The sequence below is a fragment of the Balaenoptera borealis genome (assembly GCF_965194805.1).
Source record: "Balaenoptera borealis genome assembly, chromosome: X".
NCBI lineage: Eukaryota > Metazoa > Chordata > Mammalia > Artiodactyla > Balaenopteridae > Balaenoptera > Balaenoptera borealis.
The window spans coordinates 29,440,118-29,464,454 of NC_138881.1; the positions used below are offsets into that span (position 1 = coordinate 29,440,118).

The 24,337-nt window shown below is 37.0% G+C and overlaps 1 protein-coding gene across 8 annotated transcripts in view; it reads right to left on the bottom strand.

Annotated features, from left to right (window-relative positions):
* Window positions 1-24,337, bottom strand: part of DMD (dystrophin) — a 2,485,149-nt gene that overhangs the window by 1,806,274 nt on the left and 654,538 nt on the right. The gene's annotated exons all lie outside the window — the stretch shown is intronic.

The window sequence follows — 24,337 nt, forward strand, 5'->3', positions numbered from 1 at the left end:
ATTATCAGACCTTATAGTGAAAATTTCACTTAACTTTACCATCACTGGAATAATTTCTTCACTGTGATATTCTATTCATTTTTTGAAACATCTTGAGTAAATTCATTTGCAAAACCACTTCAAAATGCTTCGTTTTAGATTTTAATTTGAAAAACTGTAGTGATATTTATAGAGCTGCTGTGCCAGTGTAAGGTTTCATATGAAATTTGTTGTTTGATTTTCTGGAAACTTTTCATTTTGCTTTTGTGTCAAATCATGACTAACAAGCATTTTTACAATCAAGTTTTCTCCTTCTCTCATAATCTCCTTCCCTCCACCGCCCGCTATAAATTGTACTAAATATTATACCTATTCTTCATGTACATACAGCTCTGCGAAGAAATGAGATATCCAGGTGTTTATTTGACTTAATCATTAATGAGGGAGAATTAATCCAAATTTGCTGTAACTTTCCTCCTTCAGAATCATCAACATTCTGGTAACGCTTTTTTAAAAAAAAATATTTGGACTGCACACACTGGTGACAATTCAGACAATGATAGCTGAACATAAGGAAACTGTTTAACATGATCACTGAGGGAATGTTTATCCTAGTAAAGAAAGTTTTCAAACAGTAAAGAAGAATCCAATTATGCAAAAATTAACATAATAATATTAAATGACAAAATATTTTTGAATACTTATTAATGCACACCCCTCAGAGATCTGAAATTTGCAACACTATGTAGCTTAATTTGAATTTTCTACTGACTTTAGAGAAATAAACCTAGGTTCATAAAAGCATTGAAACTAAAGAACTGACAAATGCCTCATTCACTCATCTTGGTCATAAATACTGTTAGGCATAAACTCAGACACCCACTGAGAGAGACTCATTGCTCACCTGTCTATATATTATACATCTCTTCACATCTTTCCTGCCTCGCTTTGGCCCAAGGTCCTCTCTATCTCATAGAATTCGATATTATCTTACTGTTAAATTTCTAAGAAAGAAAAACAGTCCTATAGTTATGAATCACCCATGATCCTTTGCAAGACTAAACATGCCAATAATTTAAAATGTAGATTTTAAACAATAACAAAGCTTTCTGTTAAGTTATGACATATTACATCTTTTATTTTATTTAATGACATAATATTACCATCAAAAACACTATTACAGCTCCCTGCATTTTAATCTCCTGCAGCAGAGCATAGCTGCACACTTTCCTTCCCATGAGAAATATCAACCAATTTCTTTCTCCTTTTTAAACCAAAATATCTGTAATCTTAGTGAACAACACTGAGATAATTTTTTAAAGTACGTTTTGCACAAAAGCTTTTAATAACCAAATTTCTAAAAGTTTGGGATGTACAATGGAAATGTTAAAAGTCTGAGAGCAAAAACAACCTTTCAGCATTTTATGAGAGAGCTTATATCTTCACGTACGTGAATTTAAAATGACTTCAAGTTCTTTCTTTCCCCTCATGAGAGTTTAGATCTAAGCAGTCTGTCTCCAGCACTAACCAGGATCACTTCACTAAGGCAAAATTTTCATCAAACACATTTGCTGTAAATCAAGATTATAATTACAAAATAATGATGCCTTGTGGACCCATTCTAAACATACTTTGACATCTGAACCTCTGAGAGTAAGAGCTCAAACATCACAAAGAATCTTCCAGATTCACATGAATAAAGTTCATGAGATAGCTGATATTTTAAAAATTCTGTGTGATGCCAATTATGTGAATCCATGCTAGTTAGATCACATCTGCAAATTTAGGATGCACTGGCATGGTATGTGAATTGACTACAAAAAGTACCAGGTTGATATTTGGTACATGAGTGAAAGAAGTGCTCAGGAAATCGTTGGTGACAGAAATTTGTGCATCTCATTAGGTTAATGGGTTAATTACATCTGAAATCTTATTTTGATTGGAAGTCTGCTGAGTTTATTTAAGGTGACCCTGATACCATCTAACTGCTCTGTTTTAATTCCAAGTAGGGTTTTGACCCTTTCCAAAAAGGACTGTGCAGTTTTGCCTATATGCACAGAAAAGGAACACCCGGAGTATAAATAAAAAAATAAGATCAGTATATGCAGACAGGATTTCTCTGCCATAGGGAACTGTTTACTGCTGTAAGAATTTCTTACGAGAAACCCTACTGGACAATCAACCTTCTGGTCAAGCTCCAGGAAAGACAATGTAGTTTGAACTCAAAATGTATGAGAGAAACCACAAAACAAATAATATGTGCTCATTACACGGAGGAGCTCACAATCCTGGTATCATATCCACAGGGATAATAGGGAGTATTTAACCACATGACAGTAGAGAATCAAGTTTTTGTAGGACAACAGGTATTTTCCACCATGTGTCAGCTTTGTCTTTTATTCAAGTTTCTCTCATGTTACCCTGCAGTATACTTAATTCATCTAGTTTCTGTAGCGATGTGACCACAAAATATATGCTACTTATGCAACAAGAGAAGCACTACACACATCCAGTAAGAGATTAAATTCAATAACTAGTACAGCTTGGCCAAATACTTGAAGTTCAAAAATTAAATAATTTATTTCAGGACAGTAAAGAAAAAGGTGGGGAACTGCAAAATAATGTAAAATATTCCAGTAGATTTTTACTATTTTTAACTAACAAAGCAGAACATTTTATAGATTCCTGCAAGTCTTTTGTCCTTTCCTCTCTCACTACCTACCCCACCCCCTCCACGATATCTCTGTCTTTCATTTGGAATTTTGGTTTACAACATTCAGTTCTATCCCCACGCATCTAACCCGTGTTTTGGTCTCCTGCTTTGCACAGAGACAGAAACACATACACATTAATCAGAAAAACAGAAATAATTTGTTTCTAAAAGTTCTAATCACTGCCATGTCTTGAAATTATACAGCAACTTAATAGATCATAGAATTGCACACACGCACACACATACACACACAAGAACCACATTAAAACCCAAGTTAAACCAAACCAGGGCAAGTGTCACTCTGGACAAATGATTTTTCCAGATAGCTGAGATCTAGTCCTTTGAATGACAGAACACTTTATCTTCTGGATGAAAGGTTTAAATGAAAATGTTTGTATAGGGTAGCTTCCTGCCCTCTTAAGTACAATGTATTTAATATAATATTTTCTTGCTGATTTAGGGTTAGGATAATGATGGGAAGATGTGACTGTGGATGACTGATCCCATGTACATGAAGATGTACAACGCTAGAATGTGCTTTCTTAGAAAGGTTCAAAATATATTTTTGCTTCTGTAGTTTTTTAGGAGTCTGAACACTGACCAGCAAAATAAAACATAATGTTGCCTCTCTTAAGTAGCTTTATTCTCCCTTCACAAAGTCACGTTTTTTAAAGTTCTCTGAATTATCAGCATTAGCAGTGACCAGCACGACCAGCAGCCCAAGCAATCAACACTGCCATGTCCACACAGAACTCATCTTCAGTCCTGCCCGCACACTTCAGTAACTGACTGTGAAGGAAAAGCCATTTTCGCCATTTCAATATTTTAAGCTAAGATATTTTACGAATTACTTTACATCCTAAAAGTTTTCTATATTTTTGTTCTTAGCTCATACTTTTCAAGGCATGATACAGTCTACAATTGTCTGCAATGTCTGTAGTCCAGAATTTTTTAGAACCTTTGATAACAACAATCTTCTATCGATATTGAAAGTCCTGTATGATGCCTACAAACAGGTGAACTTTGACACTCAATTTTATAAATAATCCACATGTTCTTAATGACATCACAGTAATTGATCTTACAGATGATGATGAAAGAAGTAGGGAAGGAGTAAACATGATAAAGTGTATCCTGACACTAGTCCATTTTCGAAGGCTGTGCTCCCCAATTATTTTATTTCTAAAACATACTCTAAGTTCGTAGTTACACATTGAACTATGTCTAGTATATACTAGAACTTAACTTATATGGGTTACATTAAATAAATGAATAAATAAAATGGAAAAATTGAGTTAAATGTTATACTATAATAAATCAAAGTATAGTTCAAGATAAGATAAATCTAAAAATGAATTTTACTGAAGGTAAGTCATGTTCAACCTCATTTTAATTAGTGAAATGCAAATTAAAATCACAGTGAGAAACAACTTATACCCATTATAGTAGCCAAAGATTAAAATTTAACATTATCAAGTGTAGGGGGGACAAATATGTCTTTAGTTAAAGGGTGAGGGCTTCAGCCATTTTGGGGAGTTACTTAGTTCTCCTGGGTCTCTCTTATGTATCCATCTTATTAAACTTTGATCTCTCCTGTTAATCTGTCTCATGCCAATTTAATTCTTAGACCATCCAGAAGAACACAGAAGGGTAGAGGAAAATGTCTTCCTCCCCAACAATACTCTGATCCTCTTTTGTACCTCTGAAAGCAGGACATAAATCTCCCACGTGAAAGGAACCCCCCTGTGCCAGGAGAAAGAGAGGCATCCTTATAACCAGAGACAGGGAATTCAGGGCTGAGAAGCCCACAGAAACCTCATTACTTCTTTACTAATTTACTACCCCAAGCCCAAACCCCTCTGTCTTGTCAATTCTTCACAAATTTGTTTCTTTGTCTAAAAAATATAAAAGCTGCTTGCTCTGGTCACTTCTTTGAGCATCATATTTTTATGAGGTCCCATACGTATGTAATTAAATTTGTTTTTCTCCTGTTAATCTGTTTTATGTCAGTTTAATTATTAGCCCAGCCAAAGAGCCTAGAAGGAAAAAATAAGAAAACATTTTTTTTTTCCTTTACACTGTTTTGTTATAGGGGAGTCTCAGCCAAGAACCTAGAAGGGTAGAGACAAAAATTAGTTTTCCTCCCTGACAAGGTCATGAGTTCATTCGGTGTAAGCTGGAGCCCTTTTGGGCCTATGTGTCTGGAGCTGGAACCCCAAGGCCTAGGCAGCTGCTGTCAAAGACACTGCTTGAGGCACAAAGGCAGGAAGAGTAGTACCCTGGGGTCTTCTCTGACTCTCCAATCCTCCACCATTTGCCAAGCAGAGCTGGAAGCAAGGTGACATGGAAGCCTGGCACTCAGAGCCTGCAAGTGTCAATGTCCCAGTGGTAGCCAGCAGAGCAGGATAAAGGAGGTACAGAGTATATCTGAGGACACATACATGAACCCGGTGACCTAGCAATCCCACGCCTCGGTGTACACAAGGAGCATTGAGTATAATAGGAGAAGAGATAAAACTGGAAACAACCCAAATATCCATCAACAGCAGAATGTATAAATAAATTGTGGTTTATTCCTATGATGGAATGTGACAGTTTGGAAACGAATGAGCTACAGCTGTATTCACTGACATGGATGAATCTCAGCAACATAATGCTGATTGGAAAAAGCAGTCACACAAGACTAGATGCAATATGATTCCAATTATATGAAGTTCAAAAGCATGCAGAACAAAACAATTTATTACTTAGCAATACATACATATGTAGCAAGGTGATAAAGCAAAACGAAATTCAGTAGAGTGATTATCTCTGGAGATAGTGGGGGAAGTGATAAAATTGGGGAGGGGTACACAGGCGGCTTCAAATTACCGAGGATAATCTAAATTGATAAATTATTTTTATTATTTAAACCCTATATATTATAAATATTCCTTTCTCCCTATGTAATGAAAAATATTTTTTAAGGCAAACATATGGTGGAATGACTGACAAGTTAATATAACCATGATCGACTAAAAGGAAAGTAGCTGTTTCCTCTGGAAATCCTTCCCCTTCCAGTGTGTAGTTTTTTGCACTGAAAAGATGGGAGTTTAATAATCGTAGGAGACCAGAGGCTTCAGTGGGGGAAGGGGATGGAGGTAGCTTATCATGAAAAATGATTGTTCCTATAGTTTAAAAGTGACCCCTGGTAACATTTTCCTTGAAGCTTCTAGCTTTATATATTACTGTCGGTCACTTTGCAACTTTGAGGAAACAGTCTGCCTGCTGAAGGCTTTATTACAGTTAAGATCTGTTTCTAGAACACAGAAAGGCATTTCAAAATCATTCCTTTAAGAAGTATTTATTGAGCTTGTTATGTGAATAACCTCAAACTGTGAATTTAAAATGAACTTACACGATTTAATCGTCATTTATATCAAGCAAAACAGGCTACGGGGCTTTTAGATACTAAAAGAATACCTGAGAAATAAAATAGAAAAACCATAAATTACATGATCCTAGACGTGAAAGATTAACAGCAATGGGCCAGAGCTACACTGGATCTTCTTTGGGACATTTTGTCAAAGTAGGTCAAGGCACCAGATAACTGGGAAATCCAGTCTGAACTATGTAGCAGATGCCACACACCTCAATCTGTGGGCCTCCTATGATCAGCACAGTGAGGGACAGTCCCCAGGCCCACTAAAGGCTCACCAGGTCAAGCACCCACTGCATCTCTCTGTGTGTCTGCCTCAAGACTTCCTCCAAAGTCATGGAAACTCACTCAGCCTCCACAGAGCAGGGAATGTGATGTCCCTGGACAGCCCTCTATCAAGGAGGCATAGGAACCGCAGACGAAGTCCCCAGCCTCATGTCCTGCAGAGGAACAACTCTTAAGTGCATTCCTCAGAGGTCTCCACTGGATTGAGCCGAAGTTTGGTACAGCGGTAACCAGCTCAGCAACTCACTCAGTATTGTCTGTCCCCCACTTCCTTGGTTCCCCCGCTCCCCAACTTGTGCTTCCTGTGAGCTGCTACCAAATGAACTGCTTGCTCTCTAGTCCTTGCCTTGGACTTGGCTTTTAAGGAAACCCAAACAAAGACAGACTATGACTAACTACAAGTAAAGGAGATTCTTTCTTCCCAAGGGGATGTATAAACCCTCATCAAGAGTCATTGTCAAAATGAACACAGACAAGAGAGGACAAGAAAATTTGTCCTCACTGAGCAAAGTCAGATGCTGGATCCTCAGGTGAGAGAGAGACAAAGAGAGGTGCAACTAATGTTGGGGTGAATAGGTAAGGATTCAGAGTAGAAAGACTTTAAAATAAGCAATCAAGTCCTAGACATAATAAAGTAGTCAGCTGAGCACAGACCAGACTCTGGGAGCAACAGTGCTGAAGGACTCAAAGAAAAGGATTCAGGAGGGACCAGCAGAGAGACTTGACCCTCATGGTAACCAGTAACAGTTGCGTCTGGCTAAACATGAGACAGGTATTGGAATCGATGGGTATAGACTCTGGATTTCATTGCAAAGCATGGTCAAATCTGAGATATCCGTTGGTGGCATGAAAAACTGAGCAGTATCTGCACCAAGAAACATGTACAAGAATGTTCATAGCAGCACTCTTCAAAATAACAAAATTAGAAAAATCTTCCAGCAGCCCAAAAGCTCTTTGGCAGGAGAATGAATAATTAAATCACACTGTAGTGAAAACAAGGGAAGTACTGCTACACAAAACCATCACGATGAATTTCAGAGATATGATGTTACGTGAAAAAAAGCAAATCTCAACTATCCTTTTAATAACATTCGAAAATGAAAACAAAGTCTTATGTGCCAAGCACCAAATTAAATATTTTCACAATGGCCCTAAGGCATAAGGAATATTATTCCCATTTTTTGAATGAGAAAACTGAGGCTCAAAGAACCTAAGCAACTTGCCCAAGGTCAGATATAGAGTCATTAGTACAGACAGAACTCAAATCCAGGTTGTAGTACAAAAAGAAAAAAAAAAAAAAAGAAGAAAAGAAGAACACTTCAACTAATTCATCTGACAATGCTGTTCATATTCATGACGCCATTTTTTGTCGTTGTTGTTTTGTTTCCTAATAATAAAGGAGGAGACTTAGGGCTGTTGGGGTGATATATATGTGGGGGTCCCCCCTCCCCACCTCACCCACACACCACCAGGGTGAACAGGAAGAGGAAAAGGAAAGGCAGGGCCCACAGGAAAGTTTCATAATCTTGAATGCACAGGGGGCAGAGAGGAAAGGAAGAAAAAAAAAAAAAAGGAGAAAATACAAATCCTATAATACATACAACAGAGTGGGGATGGTATGGGATGGTATGACATGAAGTGGAGGCATGGAGCGGGGGGCAGCGGAACCCCCCCCCCACATTCCTTTCTCTCTTTGGTGCTGTTTCCATAGTTGCCAGACTGAAAAGCCCTCTCAGAAGACGGGACTGGGAGAAGAGGGTCCACTTTTCACTGCTACACTAAAATTCAAAGAAATATTATTGAGGCAGATATATCTGATAAGGTATTTTGAAAAAATCAGAGAAGATACATTCAGGGTATGTTTATTATCCCAGGTTGGGGGCCACACTGGAGGATGGGATGAGGGAGGAGCACGTAGGTGGACGGAATGGTCAATATTCTAGTCCCTGAGTTGAGTGGTCAAGTGGAGATTAGGGTGAGGCAAGTGCAGTGAGTGATGCAAGTGCAAGGTCAGATCCTGTATTTACTTAAAATGTTGATATTTTGCTCATCATGAACAGGTTGGTGTTAATTATGATGTGCAAAATATTGAAATAAAATGTTACTGATCTTAATTCATGACTTTTTAGATAGTTCCTTACATTGTGCACTAGAGGCAAGCGTCTCACTTGCCTTATCCTAGTCCAAGCCCTGGTTCACATGTGGCCATCCTGCTAGGAGAGGAAGAGGGGAGAGAAAACACACAGCACTTGCCTTGAATGTGGGTTTCTCTCTTTTCATAGATTGTATGTTGGCTTGGGTGGCTTGCTGTGGAGGGCTGATCAACATTAAGTGAAAGCTAAATTACCTCCTTTCTCCTTAATACCATCACTGCAGTCCCTTGTCTTTGGTTATTAAATTAAAAAGGGAAATGGAATTATGGATATTGAGAACCCAGCTGTGCCAGGGCTTTAGAAACAGTTCCTCACTTCCAATCAATCAATCACTCCATAAAGTCAGTATTAATATTCCCATTTTTTGAATAAGAAAGTTGAGGCTCAGAGGTGTTAAGTACATGGTCTAAGGTGACAGACTTCAAGTGTCATAAATTCTTAAACTCCATGTGCCACTTGTACTACTTTTTTCACCCTCTTTTGCTTGGTCTATTCTGAGAGGTGGTGCTAGCTATTACAATCAAATCCATTGAAATACACAAATATGATTCATGAATTGTAAAGCACCATAGCAACATTAACGTAGTTTTATTAATAATGTTAACAATAATTAAGCCATTTACCTCTGCTTCTAATCTTTATAATAGTAGCAAAAGTATATTTTGCCTTTTCTAGAGTGTTATATGAAATGAAATGTTACAAAGATGAAAAAATCCACTCTCCTTACAATGGGAAAATATCAATCAGAGTCAACAATCACTGTCCTCATTCTCTCTGAAATGGAATGTGCTGAGCTTTGTATTATATTTTTGAATTATTCCTATTAACACAATTAAAATGCTGAAATGCATTTGAGCAGATGTTTCTTCTCTGAGGAAAGGTAACTAGAAATACTATCTACTCTAAATTGAGTCTGGTGTGATACTGTAAATAGGATGATAAACAAAAGTAATATACACAATTTCATAATTTACTACTTGATTCCCAAGTCCAAGAGAGAGTGAAAATATAAATCCAACAAAATTCTAGCCAATTTAAGCAACCATATATCCCATCAGACCCCATTAAGTTTACTTTATCTCTGATGGTGGCTGATACCATAAATGAGTAAAAACTCTTTCACATGTCAATATTTTGTCTCTCTGGATAATACATTTTATTGTTTTACATTCCTTATTTAAATTTATAGCAGTGTTTTAAGTTCTGATATTAGTACTGATGTGTGTTAAAGATATAATTAGCTACAAGTTTTTAAAAAGTGAAATATTTGTATCATTTTCAAGCACAGCCCATCAGTACCTGTGATCTTTGTTTATTCTGTCAGAAACATCGAGAAAGAGAGTTCAGCAAGTATTATGATGGGGGATAAAAGGCATGTTTGTTTGTTTACTACATATCTTAGATACTTTGCAAGCACCTACACCACACATCACACACAAAGGTACAAACACAAAACACTATCAAACATAGAAAATCAAATCAGAACATTTCTTAAAGCTGTGCTTTTTCAGTTGCTAGTCAGTAAGGAAACTTCAAATTCCCAAACTCCTCTCTTTACAATTTTTCTCTAACCCTTTACTGTCAGCTATGGGGAGGGGGCGGGGGAAAGAAGGTAAATTGTATCTTCTGGCTGTGTTCACCCTTTATAATATAAAAATTTGGTGGGTGATCCCTGTTATATGGATTTTATCTGTTGGGTTTTCTGGTTTACACTTAGATTTGCTGAAAAAATTCTCATTTCCAGAAAGGCATCCTGACTTTGTTGAGAGTGCTGGAAGCATCTCCCTTTGTGATTGGCCACTATGGGAGACTCCAAGTGGGTCCTGTCACTCCAGGAATTGCCTGCTGAGAAGAAAAGAAGCTTATAATAGCTTTCTGAATAACTCTGAAAAGTGAAGCTGCTCTACAGGTATCATCACCAGACCCCAAATGAAGAGTATATAAGATTCCACTGTCAGTAAAAAGAAAGAAGATTCATTTCTACATCAGCCCCTGCTAGAGATTAGAGATTTTAGGAGGACTGAATACAATCCAGATCCACATTCTAGGCAATCACGAGTTGCGGTCAAATGCAGGTTCTACCTGTTGTGTTGAAGTCTAATTAAGACATTGATGCTTATTTAGTTTTCTTAGTTCATGTGCAAAACATATAACTGTGGGATATCTCCGGTGGACATACCCACACAGTCACAGACCTTACTATCTATTGTAAAGGTCTATATAATTGGTATTACTTTATGTTAAAGAATTTTATTATATCCCGACTGTAAAAGTCCATTAAAGATAAAATTGACTCTTGAAATCCAAGGCCTATTTCATCTATGCTTGCATCAAAATATCCCCCAAATTTCAATATGTATTCTTACAGAGAACGAAAGTACTATCTTCATAGCTTAAGGATGTATCACCAACATTAAGAGTGAACTCTAATGTAAGCTATGGACTCTGGGTGATTACGATGCATTAACGTAGGTTCATTAATTGTTGTAAATGTGCCACGCTGGTGGAGGATGTTGATAATCAGGGAAGCTATGCAGGTATTAGAAAAGAGGGTCTATGGGAAATTTCTACTTTCCACTCATTTTGCTGTGAACCTAAAACGACTCTAAAAAATAAATTTGATTGAAAACAAAGTAACGCACCACAGTAATTGATTTGAAATCTCTTATGGACGTTTAGTACAGTTCTAACACATGAGATACACAATAATACAAGGTCCTAGCTTTGCAGATATTATTACTGGATTGAGGAGAAGAGCATTTAGAAGAGCATATTATGCAATAGGACAGCTATCGCAACACAGGTTAGTACAAAGTGCTACAGGGACATCAAAGCAGAGAGGGAGATTTATTCCACCACAGAGAATTAATGAAATGTATCATTCAAAAGATCAGATTTTATCTGGGTCCCAAAGGATAATCAAAGAACCTTTTCAGGTTGAGAAAGTGGGAAATAGCATTCAAGGTCTTAAGGAGACTGCCGTAAAGTGTAAGTAGGACAGACAAGGAGCGAAGGAAATGAAGAGATAAAAGCAGGGAAATGACAAAAGATAGAGAACCTTGGAGACCGGGCTAAGGAGTTGAAACTTTGGACAATCAGGATCATGAAAGTCATGTTACATGAGTCACTCTGAGAGCGGTGTGTACAAGGATTGGCCTAGAAAGACCACAGTCAAGGAACCCAGACAGAATTATGAAGACATGGCAAATAGTCATGGTTGAAGATGAAGCAGCAGTGAGAGCAATACGAGGGAGTTTCCAGAGATAATGTCCCACAATAAAGTTCTATGTTCAGGACATCCTCAGGGAATATTCTTTTTCACTGAAAAAATTTTTTTTTATTTTACTATTTAACCATAAAATACATAGATGCTTATGTGTTGATCCTTTTTTTGCATGCATCCCACAAATGTCAGAACATAAAGCTATACTTATTAAAATTTCTTTTACCTTTTAACTTTTACATTTCTTATATTTTTCAATTTTCAGTTCATAGTACCAAATTCTACATGCCAATTTTTTGGTGTTTTATTCATTTAAAAAATTCTCCAAATGACAAGTGAAGTAAGAGAAGGTACCTATTATTCTATAAACGATCTACTTTCCAATCCCTATTTCCTAGGTTCGCTATTCTAAACATCTACCTTTCTATATTTTCTCCACGGACAAATACAGGTAGTCACACTGTTCATGAGTTAATAATCATTGATAAATTACATTCTACATTGACTTTAATAATTAGTTTCTTTGGAGACATCTCACCGCATATACTCTTCTTTCCCTCAGAGGGCTTGCTCTAAAAGCAATCAAACACCAAAATGGAAAGCATCAACTCATGGTTCAAAGGGTAAGTCAAATCTCTCCAAAAAGGAAAGTCCTTGCAAACAGGACTGGGGATTAATGGTTAAAAGATTCAATCAGTGCCTGTACAAAAAGAAAGGTTGAACCTTGATATTTTATGTGTTGAAGTCATTCTTAGATTACAATTAATTTAACTTTATACTTCAAACTCTATCCCCGGTAAAACACCAGGTGGATAAAAGCCCCCTTAAGATGATCATTATCATGTAATAGTCAATACACCTAGGTGGTTCCTGGCATATATGATCTATTGAAATACATATTCTATTGAATTTTAATTAAGAGACAGAGTGAAAGGCCCTGGTACTATGTACAATTTTTTTCTTTCTCTCTTTTTTTTTTTTTTTGGCTGCATTGGATCTTCGTTGTGCACAGGCTTTCTCTAGTTGTGGCAAGCGGGGGCTACTCTTCGTTGCAGTGCATGGGCTTCTCATTGCGGAGGCTTCTCTTGTTGCGGAACACGGGCTCTAGGCAGGCGGGCTTCAGTAGTTGCGGTGCATGGGCTCAGTAGTTGTGGCTCGTGGGCTCTAGAGCGCAGGCTCTACAGCGCAGGCTCAGTAGTTGCAGTGCACAGGCTTAGTTGTTCTGTGGCATGTGGGATCTTCCCGGACCAGGGCTCGAACCCGTGTTCCCTGCATTGGCAGGCAGATTCTTAACCACTGTCCCACCAGGGAAGTCCCTGTAAAATTTTTTTTAAGTTTTGCCCCCCTGAGAGTTACTAGAAAAATGAGGTTTAAAAATCATTGTTAATAAATTTCTCCCAGCTTTGCATTTATCCATCAATTGTATCTGAACCTCAAAGTATTCTGGTTGTATTTGTCTCAGAGCAATGATGATGTCTGACCTTGGAGTTTATTTGTGAAATCCATTTGCAGTAAGTGGTGAATAAGTGCAGGAGTAAAAAACGATAAACTCCTTCAAGAATCCATCTCCCTCTCCTTCTCCCTCTCCCTCTATCTCTTAGCTTGCACATAGTAAAAACTCAGTTGAATTAAACTCAGCCCACTGGAAATAAATATCTGGCTGGTTTACTTCCAGAGTAATAGCTGAATTTTTGACCAACAAAGCAGAACTTAGATGAGTCCGTTCACTTATTCTTTCAACAAATATTTGCTGAGTGTTTATTTTATGCCACATCATGCATCGGGCAGTGGAGATAAAACAGTAAACAAGACAGACATGGAAACTGCTCTCATGGAACCTCCAGCTTATGGTAGAGAACAGCAAGTAAATGACAAAATGATATAACTACAAAATGTGATAAATGTTATAGAAGAAATAAACAAGACGTTAAGATGCAGGATGCCTACAATAGAGAGCCAGAGGAGGTTAGTCTAGATTTAATAATCAAGCAAGGTGTCTTTGAGGAAGTACAATTAAACTGACATCTAAAGGATGAGAAATATTCCATCACGCAAAATAATAGCAAAGGTTTTTCCAGGGAACAGCCTGTGCAAAGTTCCTGAAGCGGGAAAGAGTCCTCCATGATTGTTTGTAGGACCTCTTTTCAGATCTGCCTTCATAGCTGAAAGAACTTTTTTTTTTAATATGGTCGAGAATGTTGAAACTATCCTCCTTGACTGTGTAATCTTTTGAAGCAATCAAACAGTGAGCAATAGTGCTAAATCAAATGAATGAGTAGGTTTGAATATGCTGGATAATATTGCTTCTGATCAAAAATAAAGAGACTAGTTCTCATCTATCAATTGGCTCTAAAACAATTTTAGAAGGAATTCTAAAACTTGCAAAGGAAATGAACAGAGTTCATAGAAAAAGCAATAGAAAATGGCTCAAACATTTGAAAGTATGGTCACCCTCACTCATTATTAGATTAATTCAAATTAAAGACGATTTTTTTACCAATCAGATATGCAAAGATCAAACTGTTTGAAATATACTCTGTTGTTGATGGCATGAGCAAATAGGTACCCTCATACCTTGCTGATAGGTGTGAATTGGTACGTGTGTATGCATACATGCAGGCACGCGTGTGCATAGTGTATCTCTGGAAGGATACGTGAGAAACGAGTAATCTCAGTTCTCTCTAATAAGAGTGGAAGAGGATAACTAGCTGGCTGGGTGACAGGATAGAAGAAACAATTTTAACTGTATATCCTTTTTTTGTTTACCTTTTTGAAATTTGTACTATGTGCAACTAATTAGGTAATTGGAGCTTAAAGGGCACTTTAGAGATCACTGTTTTGAAAAAAATTGCTTACATGGAAATGACTGTAAACTTATTCATCCAACCATCCATCTTTACAGTTATCCATCCATCCATCTATCCATCCTTCCATTCATCATTTTTTAAAAATATTTTTCTTGCAGTTCTTTTTAAAAAATATATTTATTTATTTAATTTATTTACTTTATTTTTTTGGCTGTGTTGGGTCTTTGTTGCGGCGCGCGGACTTCTCTCTAGTTGTGGCGTGCGGGTTTTCTCTTCTCTCTAGTTGTGGCGCACAGGCTCCAGGGCATGTGGGCTCTGTATTTGTGGCACATGGGCTCTCTCATTGAGGAGGGCGAGCTCAGTAGTTGTGGCGTGCGGACTTAGTTGCCCTGCGGCATGTGGGATCTTAGTTCCCAAAACAGGGATCGAACCCGCGTCCTCTGCATGGGAAGGCAGATTCTTTACCACTGGACTACCAGGGAAGTCCCCTTCCATTCATCATTTATCCTTCCATGTATAATTTATATAAACATTTGTGGAACTCCTAGACTCTATGTATGGTACACAGAGCGTACATAAGGAATATAAAGTTAAATAATACAGTTTCCACCTCGACTAAATATGTACGATCAAATTGGAAAAAAGCTACTCCATGATGACAGATATGAAGGGTCTGGGAGATATGTCATGGGGTATATGAAAGCAGAAGGAGAGAGTAAGAAGAGCTAAAAGTCTCCTCAGAGGGCTTGAAACTTTAAAGGGATACTGAGGGATAAAGTTCAAAAGCCTGGCTATGAATTGTTTTTTAACTTTTTTCCTATTTCATTTCCTTTTGGCCCTTTTAAGTGACAAAATTGCTTTAATGTATACTTTCAAAATAATAAGAAAAATTGTGTTCTCAAAAACTAACAAACAAACAAGGAAACAGTTCATTTCTCACATTTGCAGATGATACACGAATGATTTTATAACAATTTTGCTTTTAATTATCTATTTAGAAGAGTCTTGAGAAAATAGACGTATCCTTGAGCTTGAGGGAGAAGAGCAGAGGAAGAAAGCATTTTGGAGCTTGCTCCAGATTTATCTCTGTCAGTAAAATAACTGTAGTATTGGCATCTAAACCTTAAACTGTATTGTTGAGTCTCCATAATGTTATCAACCGACTGAGCAATTCAAAAAGGAATTTCCCATAATTAAATTAAAAAAGTAAAGTAGGTTTGCTACTACATAATTTGCATATAAAACAAATATGACTTTTCCCATTTTTCACTGTGTGTTGGCAGAGATTCCACTTGTGGCAAGCGTAGATTTCAATGTCTCATTTCCAGATATCAATTGCTACATTTTTCATAACCAGTTTTACCACTGAAAACAGAACTTTACCTTGATGGCTACATAAGACCTTTTCCACACATACAAAATACTAACACTACTAATAATTTTAAGTGATTAAACTGTTAGATGTCATGGTCAAATCCCATTATGTGGATGAAGCTAGGATGAAGTAAAAGCAACTGTATATGCTTTGCGATTGATGTTAACAATAATTGCCTTTGGTCCTTCATGGATGAATTCATTAACAGTGATTAAATTATTTAAAAAATCCAAACCTTTCATTATAGCGGTGATACAAAAAGGTAGTTGGTTTTTATCACATGCATTTCTTATATTTTTTTCTTATATTTTTTGAAAATAATTTTTCATAGGTTTCGCTAGGGTTTATTTGTTTAATTAAAAATAAATAAAGCTATGTCTCACAAAATGAGACATTAATTTTAATTGGGAAAAGATACCCAAAGCAGAAACACATTAAAAGACAGATTATCACTGTTAATTATAGAAAGTGAAGCTTTCAAAAAATGAGTTGTAAGTTTATGGACACATGTAAACTACCAAATTTGAACATCCATCTAAGTACCTGAGTAATCAAAAGTAAATATCAACTGTGGAGTACACAGCCATGAGAAGATACAGAAAATGTCAAGATAGAAATACAGAAATGATCAAAAAATTGCTTGCTTTCTTTTGTTTACAGAAGACTCTACTGATATTGGAAAACGATAAATCCCTCTGGCATCTGGATACAAAGATTTCTCATAAGCCTGTGGTTGTAAAGTGAGTCTCAATTTTATAAATTAAAGAATTAGAATATTAAAATGTTAATCTACTAGTGTTACCTGAGTGAGTTCAGTGGATTACAGCATATTTCAAACCACAGCCCATATTGCAGGTGTAATTCCTATGTGAGGACATTGATTAGCTTTCTTTTTTTTTTTTAACTGATTTTCTTCCTCTGGAACAATGAGAAAATTATTTTTCAGAGACAGAGGTTACGTTCCAAACCTTGATGAATGGATGTGAAAGGTCTGGCAATAGAAAGTGTGTGTGAAGTTGAAGATTGGCTGGGTCATGAATAACAGGCCCAATCCATTACTACACACACTGAAGTATTGAAAAATGCAGGTCAGCAGTAAAATCCTCATATCCAAAAAGAAAGAACATTAATGTTGTATGTATAAACTTTTAGCATCAAAATGTGTTTATAAAATGAAATATTAAGACAGAATATTAAGCATAACCTGAATATTTAGGACGGACAAACATGGAGTTAATCTGGAGGGCTAGAGAAACGGTACAAGGTGGCTCCAAGACTTATGGGTATAGCCATATTTAGGACTTCTAGGAAGACAATTTTCAATGCCATAGCCCCAGTTTTTCCAAGTGACTAAGTAGGCTTTTCAAAAATTGTACATATAGTTTTTTTTAAAGAAAATCTATTAACTGACTAAATTTGCAACTTATTTTGGCATGTTAAGCATAGCCTATGTAGTTCTAAGAATGTGCCTTGTTGGAATTGGGGTGACCACATCAGCAGATACTAATGTTATACTGGGAATACTTTTAAATTTAAAAGCACAATGTTGTATTCTGGAAGACTGCTATTTTGAGTCTTTTCATTCTGATAGTATCCTCCAAGGAACTTTAAGGGATAGAACCCCTGATTTAGCAAATAAAATCTGAATGCTTTGGATGCACCAGTGGGTAGAAGGGATTCATGCACTTTCAGAAGTTGTTAACTTTTGGGCTCCCTGAGTAACTGAACTGTATCTTGAATCCAGTAAATGAACTACATGAAACTGTCAGTAATCGAATGCATCTAATAAAAGACAGAGTAACTTGAAAAAATAGAGTAGGCATTTCTAGAAAGGCTTTAAGAAGAGCAATTAAACATTTTTGAGAGGGATAATATATAAAAGTATTGTAGATGACAGCAACTAAAATTAGTCAAATTACTTCTAAGGGTTATTTTAATCAGTACACGCCTACATAGCAATCAAAACTGCAAAACATTCTAATCTTTAAGAAACAGCCACAACGATGAAAAAGAGTATAAGAGACTATATTAAGTTTGATGAAAGATCAGTGTAGTGGAAACAAAGAATAGTGTTTCGATAGCTTAGGGTGATTTGATCGCTGCCTAGCTGTTGGATCGTGGTTGAGATACTTAAAATATGGTTTTCCTATTTTTAAAATGGATGTGATCATCTTGCCAAATTCAATAGGTTATTGTAAGATTTAAATACAAGATCTCTTGGAAAGGTCTTGGCTTAGTGTCTGACACATATTAATTGCTCAAAAAATCCTAGCTATAACTATTACTGAAATGCACTTACTGACATTTATGCCATAATGCATATCAGTAAATTATTTGGGTCTCTATTCATCCCACTTGTAAGGCTTGCCTCTGTGAGAGAAATCTGCATCTTATTCACCCTTTCTCAAATCCCTTCTTTCCAAATCATTCCAGTCTACTCTGAAACTAACCCCCGTTGAAAAAGAGTACTTATTTCCTTTACTTGGCAAACAATAGATTCTCAGTATATATTTATTGCATATATGAAGACAGTTATGAAGGAAATACTAATTTACTGAAGGGTGACAAGTCTTTTATCCTACTATACACAAACAAATAATAGGCCAAAAAAATCTGCTGGCCAAATGAATACAAATTTTTTTAAAGTTTTCAGATATTTAGGTTGATTTCCCAATTAGGTTATAAATTCCCTGAAGCAGATTTAAGGTTTAATCACCTAATCCTTTCAATCCTTAGCTTCTATATTAATCTTCCTAAAGTTTTGCTCTTATGTCCTTCTGAAGCCTTCATGTCCTTAATAAGGAAGCTAAGTCTGATATTCAAGGCAGTGATGGGGTTCAGGGCAGGCTGCCCCAGAATATGCCACTTTGGCATGTGGATTATTTTGAGCTGAAGACAATCAAGGATCAACAGACTCAAGAAGAGCTTTTTATTTCCCCCTGAACTGCCTAAAAGAATTTAGATAGGGGGCCTGTACAAGGAGATATTACCTGAGATCAAGTTTTATATCAGAAAGTCTTATGTTCATGGCCTGGCAAACATTTGCTCTTCCCACCTTCCTGTGAATTGTCTTCCTCCCCTTTGAATACCCAGATCCCTACCCCCCTCTCCTTAGCTCAGGATGGCATATGAGCCTCAATTACCTCACTGTCTGGGAGGCTCATCCTCTGGGGTTCCCACATGCATGAAATTAAATGTGTTTTTTTCTCCTGTTAATCTGTCTTTTATCAATTTAATTAGTAGGCCAGTCAAAGAACCTAGAAGGGAAGAAGGGAAACATTTTCCTTCTCTACAGCAGCATGATGCAGACACGAGAGACATATGTTTTCCTGCCCCCTTGTAAAATGTATCTTGGGTGCTCAAACATAAAACCATCTCATTTATGATACTGTGATTTATAGTAAGAAATATGCATTTGTTCTTCATCCCCATTTTTGGCACAGAGCTCCTAAAACCTTTGGAATTTCCTATGAGGAGAGCAATAAAGGTGTCTTTGTTATGTCAATGAGGTGACTTTGAAAAGCCCCTAGATCACCTAAGGATGGGGGCGGTTGCTAGGGTAACCAACCTGGAGTAGAGGGTTAGAGCTTTCAGTCCCACCCACCCCCTGACTTCCCTTCCAGGGAGGGGAGAGAGGGTGGAGATTGAGTTCCATTATCAATGGCCTATGATTTAATCATGCCTATGCAATGAACACTCCATAAAAACCCAAAAGGGTAGGGTTCTGAGAGCTTCCAAGTTGGTGAACATGTGTTGATTTGGGGAGAATAGAATGCCTGGAGAGAGTATGGAAGCTCCAAGCTGTTCTCAAACACCTTACCCTATGCATCTCTTCCATCTGGCTGTTCTGGAGTTATATCTTTTTCTAATAAATCTGTGATCTAGTAAGCAAAATGTTTCTCTGAGTCCTGTAAGCTACTCTAGCAAATTAATCAAACCCAAAGCAGGGCTCCTAGGAACCTCTGATTTATAGCCCATTGGTCAGAAATCTAGGTAACAACCTGGACTTAAGATTGGCTTTTGAAGTGGGAGGGGAAGGGGGCAGTCTTGTGGGACTGAACACTTAACCTGTGCAATCTGATGTGATCTCCTATCTCTGGGTAGAGAGTGTCAGAATTGAGTTGAACTGTAGAACACCCTGCTGGTGTCAGTACAATGCTTATTGTTGTGGGGAACCTCCCCCAAGCCGCCAACCCTGCGTGATACAACTGAGTTCAGAACCTTTACCATGTATTAAGCAGTCTACATTTTCCAAAGAGAAAATAGGTTCCTCACCCCCCAAAAATGGTTTTAGGCCAACATGGATGTATAAACTTTAAGGGCTATAGATGAAACAACCAAATAAACTTTTATAACATTAACAATGAATTACACCTTATTAATTATATTTAATAATAAAATACATGTAAGATAAAATATTAGAAATGCTGGCTTTTTTTCCCCTTCATACTCATGTTTCATTAAACAGTTTTATTCAATCTCTTTGCAGGTAGCTTTGATTTCATTGTTTTCTTTATCCAAAGAACCAATTTTTTGTTTCATCAAGCAGTGTTTTTTTTTTTTTTCCAGAACTCATCATTTCCATTTACAGCTACACAGTTTAAGATACAGTACTTCTTGAATACTTGTATTATTCACTATGAAAATTTTATCTCACACGACATTCATTTTTTTGCGGGTAAGAAAGTTGTGGTGGTTTTTATCTCTCCACTTGTCTTTCAGGTGTATATTTAGATATACAGTACTGTTTTATATAAGTGAGTGTGTGTGTATGTGTGATATCTAAAAGACTCATTAACAATGACACCTAGGAAAATAATCTGAAAAAAGAATATATACATATATATATACACACACACACATATATATATATCTGAATCACATGGCTGTACACCAGAAACTAGCACCACATTGTAAACCAACTACACTTCAATTAAAAAAAATGACACCTAGTGAGTAAAATGATGAAGTCATATATTTATCTCCATTTTTTTCAATCAATTTCACCTTGTGGATCTAAAACACGCAACGATGTGTCTTCTACAGAGTATTATCTTATTCAAAGTAAAGCAAGTCAGAGTGGCTTTGAATATAAGAGGCATTTTAATATAATTTAAGAGACTTTCAAAGAATGCACATGTAAGGAGAATCCCTCATCACAGGATTAATTTATGTGGGGTGGGGGGCAGCTGCTTATACTCAGATACTCTCACACGTCGCAAACGGTTGTACTAATATAGATAAAGGGTAATGAGAACAGTGAATATTCATTGGTTTATTCATGTATTCATTCTTTTGTTCACTAATTCCTTGATTGTTCAAATGTATTCCAAAACATTTACCCATAAAGTAAAGGAAGTTATGCATAGAAATGATTTCAGAGAATAGTCAATAGCATTCAGTGGCTGATGGAAAAGGAATTTAAAAAAAAAAAAAAAAAGAAAAGAAATGACTCCAGGGGTTTCAGATTTAGGAGCCTGGAAGCAGTGGTGCCTATAATAGAAAGGGGAAACAGTCACGAGGAGCTGGTTTATGTGGGAGTAGATAATGAGTTCCATTTGGGATATTTAATTTTGAGACTGATGGGGGGACACTTAATTGAAGATGTTCTGTAGGTGTAATGATATTAAGAAGGGGAAAAAATTCAATTAGAGCTCCACCAAATTATATCAGCTGTGTCCAAACCATATTGATTGCCTGGTGTAGAGCTGGTGTGCAGCGTAGCGGAGCTGAACGCTACTGAGCTCTCCTTCAGCTCAACATCCTTTGATTTGATGAAGAATGTGGAGGGCAACACAGAAGATACAGCACAAGGCCAGCTGCTTTCTCTCACTGTTCCTCTGACTTCTCCTCTGTTCTTCTACTGCAAATTGATAATGCCATGCCAAGTTCAACCAACTCATCGGGATTATCGATGGTGTCAAAATCCATCATGTACTTAAAGTAATTGGAAAATCAAAATGTGTTATAGAAATGTATGATATTGTATTGTTATTATGTCGATTACTCTACTCAGAGAAGTAGGAACTTACACGAAGTACGTGGGTGAAGAGGAGCTTTTATTACGTTATACAACTAAAATTTTGTAGAAGTTATTTCCCAGCCACTTAAGATGATTTAAATGTCTTCACAGACTCAACATGTACTGCTTTTCTAGCCCCATTTTCAGCACTTCCCTCAAGCAGGGAACATTTGAGAAACATAAAACTACTCACTGTTCTTCCAAGACACCAAGAAATAGTATTCCTCTAAGCTTTTGTATTACCAGTTCCTCCCTCCTGGAATGCACCCCTTACTCCTCCATACTCCCAATTTTCCATCCTGCAAATCCTTACATTCTTTGAGATGCATTTCAAATATCACCCTTCCCCTAAGCAAAATCATTCACTTCCTTTTATGCTTCTATACCATTTAAGATAAATCTTTACTAGTGAATATGCAACCTGCTATATTATATTAATTTATCTACTATACACTGTACTAGATTGTGAACACTTTAAGGGCTTTATCTGTTTCTCCATTTTTCTATCCTCTACACTTAACCCAACCCTGTACATATAATACATGATTAGTATAGGTGATAGGGACAGAGTAAAGGGACAAAGTAGGTAGTTAAATAGTTAACCCCACTAGGGGATTGTAAGTAAAGAAAAAAGTATGAGAGACCCCTGTGAGTTAATGATCACTCAAAAGAGCAGGTTTGCTTAACCACAGAACCAAGCAGGCTTGCTTAGCAACAAAACCGTGCAACAGAAGCATGAGACATGCCCCCAAACAATAAAACAATGGTGGCAAGAGACCCACATCCTGCCCAGTGACCTCAGTAAGTTAATAACCCCAAGACATGCTCTCTGCACACATAAAAAACAATAATTTATGGAAAGGTGACATTTCAAACTGAAAGACCCTCATTGTACTGAAACCTGAAATAATTTTTCCATTGCACCATGACAGTCCCAGCTTGACCATGTAGGGACAAGAAAACTCCCCTGCCCAATCTGGAGGAGGAACTGATGATGAAAGTGTGATGTCTACTCAAGAATGAGGAAGAAGGTAGTCTTTTCCCCCTCCCCATTTTTCCTTTGATTATAAAACTGTAGCCCACTAAGTTCTTGCCGTGTGACACCCTATTGCCCACCCTCTTATAAGCCTCACAAGCACCCAATTCTAATAGATCACTTCTTATCTATCATTTTGCCTCTCAATGAATTCTTTCTGTACTGAGACATAAAGTACTGGAGCTCTTCGGAGCCCCTAGAAACGCCACCTAGCAGTTTCATAGGTGTGTTCGATGAACTATGAACGCCTAAGTTTTGGAGGGAAATGTATTTCTTGCCTTCCTTAGCAGTCAGTTTTACTGATAACCTGCTTGAATACAAATATGCTGAATTAAGAATAGAAGTGGAGTCCTAGTAAGGAAATAATCTAAAATTACTGTAGTTAGTTGAAGCGAAGCAGGATATGTCACTCCAAAATATGCCTCTTTGGCATAAGGATTATTTTGAGCTGGTTACTTTTAAGAAACAACAGGCATATGAAAAGCTCTGAAAACTGAATAGAAGTTACACTTTTTAAATAAGAGACATTTGCGTTTATAGGGGATATCTCAATTTGTAAGGAAGAGGGGGATGACCAAATCTCTAGAAACTCTTAGCAATGGAGATGGCAAGGACTTACATCTACAGAACAATCATACACTTATTTACTGAGTTTTTCTAAATAACCTCCCATAACTGGCTCTCTACCACCCTGATCCCCTGCCCACAAAATCTTCTTTTGTCTTTAGCTGGAGATGGTATTTAAGGTGGTAGCTTGGGCCATTTTAGGGAGTTACTCAGTTTTCCTGGGTCTCTCCCTGTATACAAGAGATATACATGTTATTAAACTCCTTATTTTCTCCTCTTAATCTGTCTTTTATTACAGGGGTGTCTCAGCCAAGAATCTAGAAGGGTAGAGGGACAATTCCTCCCCTATACAGTCACGTGGCTCAACAGAGGAACTGTATTCTCTGGTTGCTATGGAGAGAATACATGCTTATTTTTGATTACTGAATTATTTTTTATTATAGTGCATTGCACAGGTAATGTATGCTTATATCACATGCAGGTTATATAGATAATGCACATTTACTGAGAATAAATCGAAAAATATCATAACTGTATTATTCTGATTTGCTGAATCTTTTGCTCAAGTTTAGGCTGAGGTATAAATCAACAGACTAAAAGTACCTTTACTGTTAAGGTCATTGAGAGAATCAAACAAAAGTTTAAGTGTGTAAGTATGTGTGTGTATGTATGTATACATAGGCATACACATATACTCACATGCTAACATAAACAGTGATTTAAAGTTAATGGTAATGGTAATGGTAAGGGGGGTAGAAT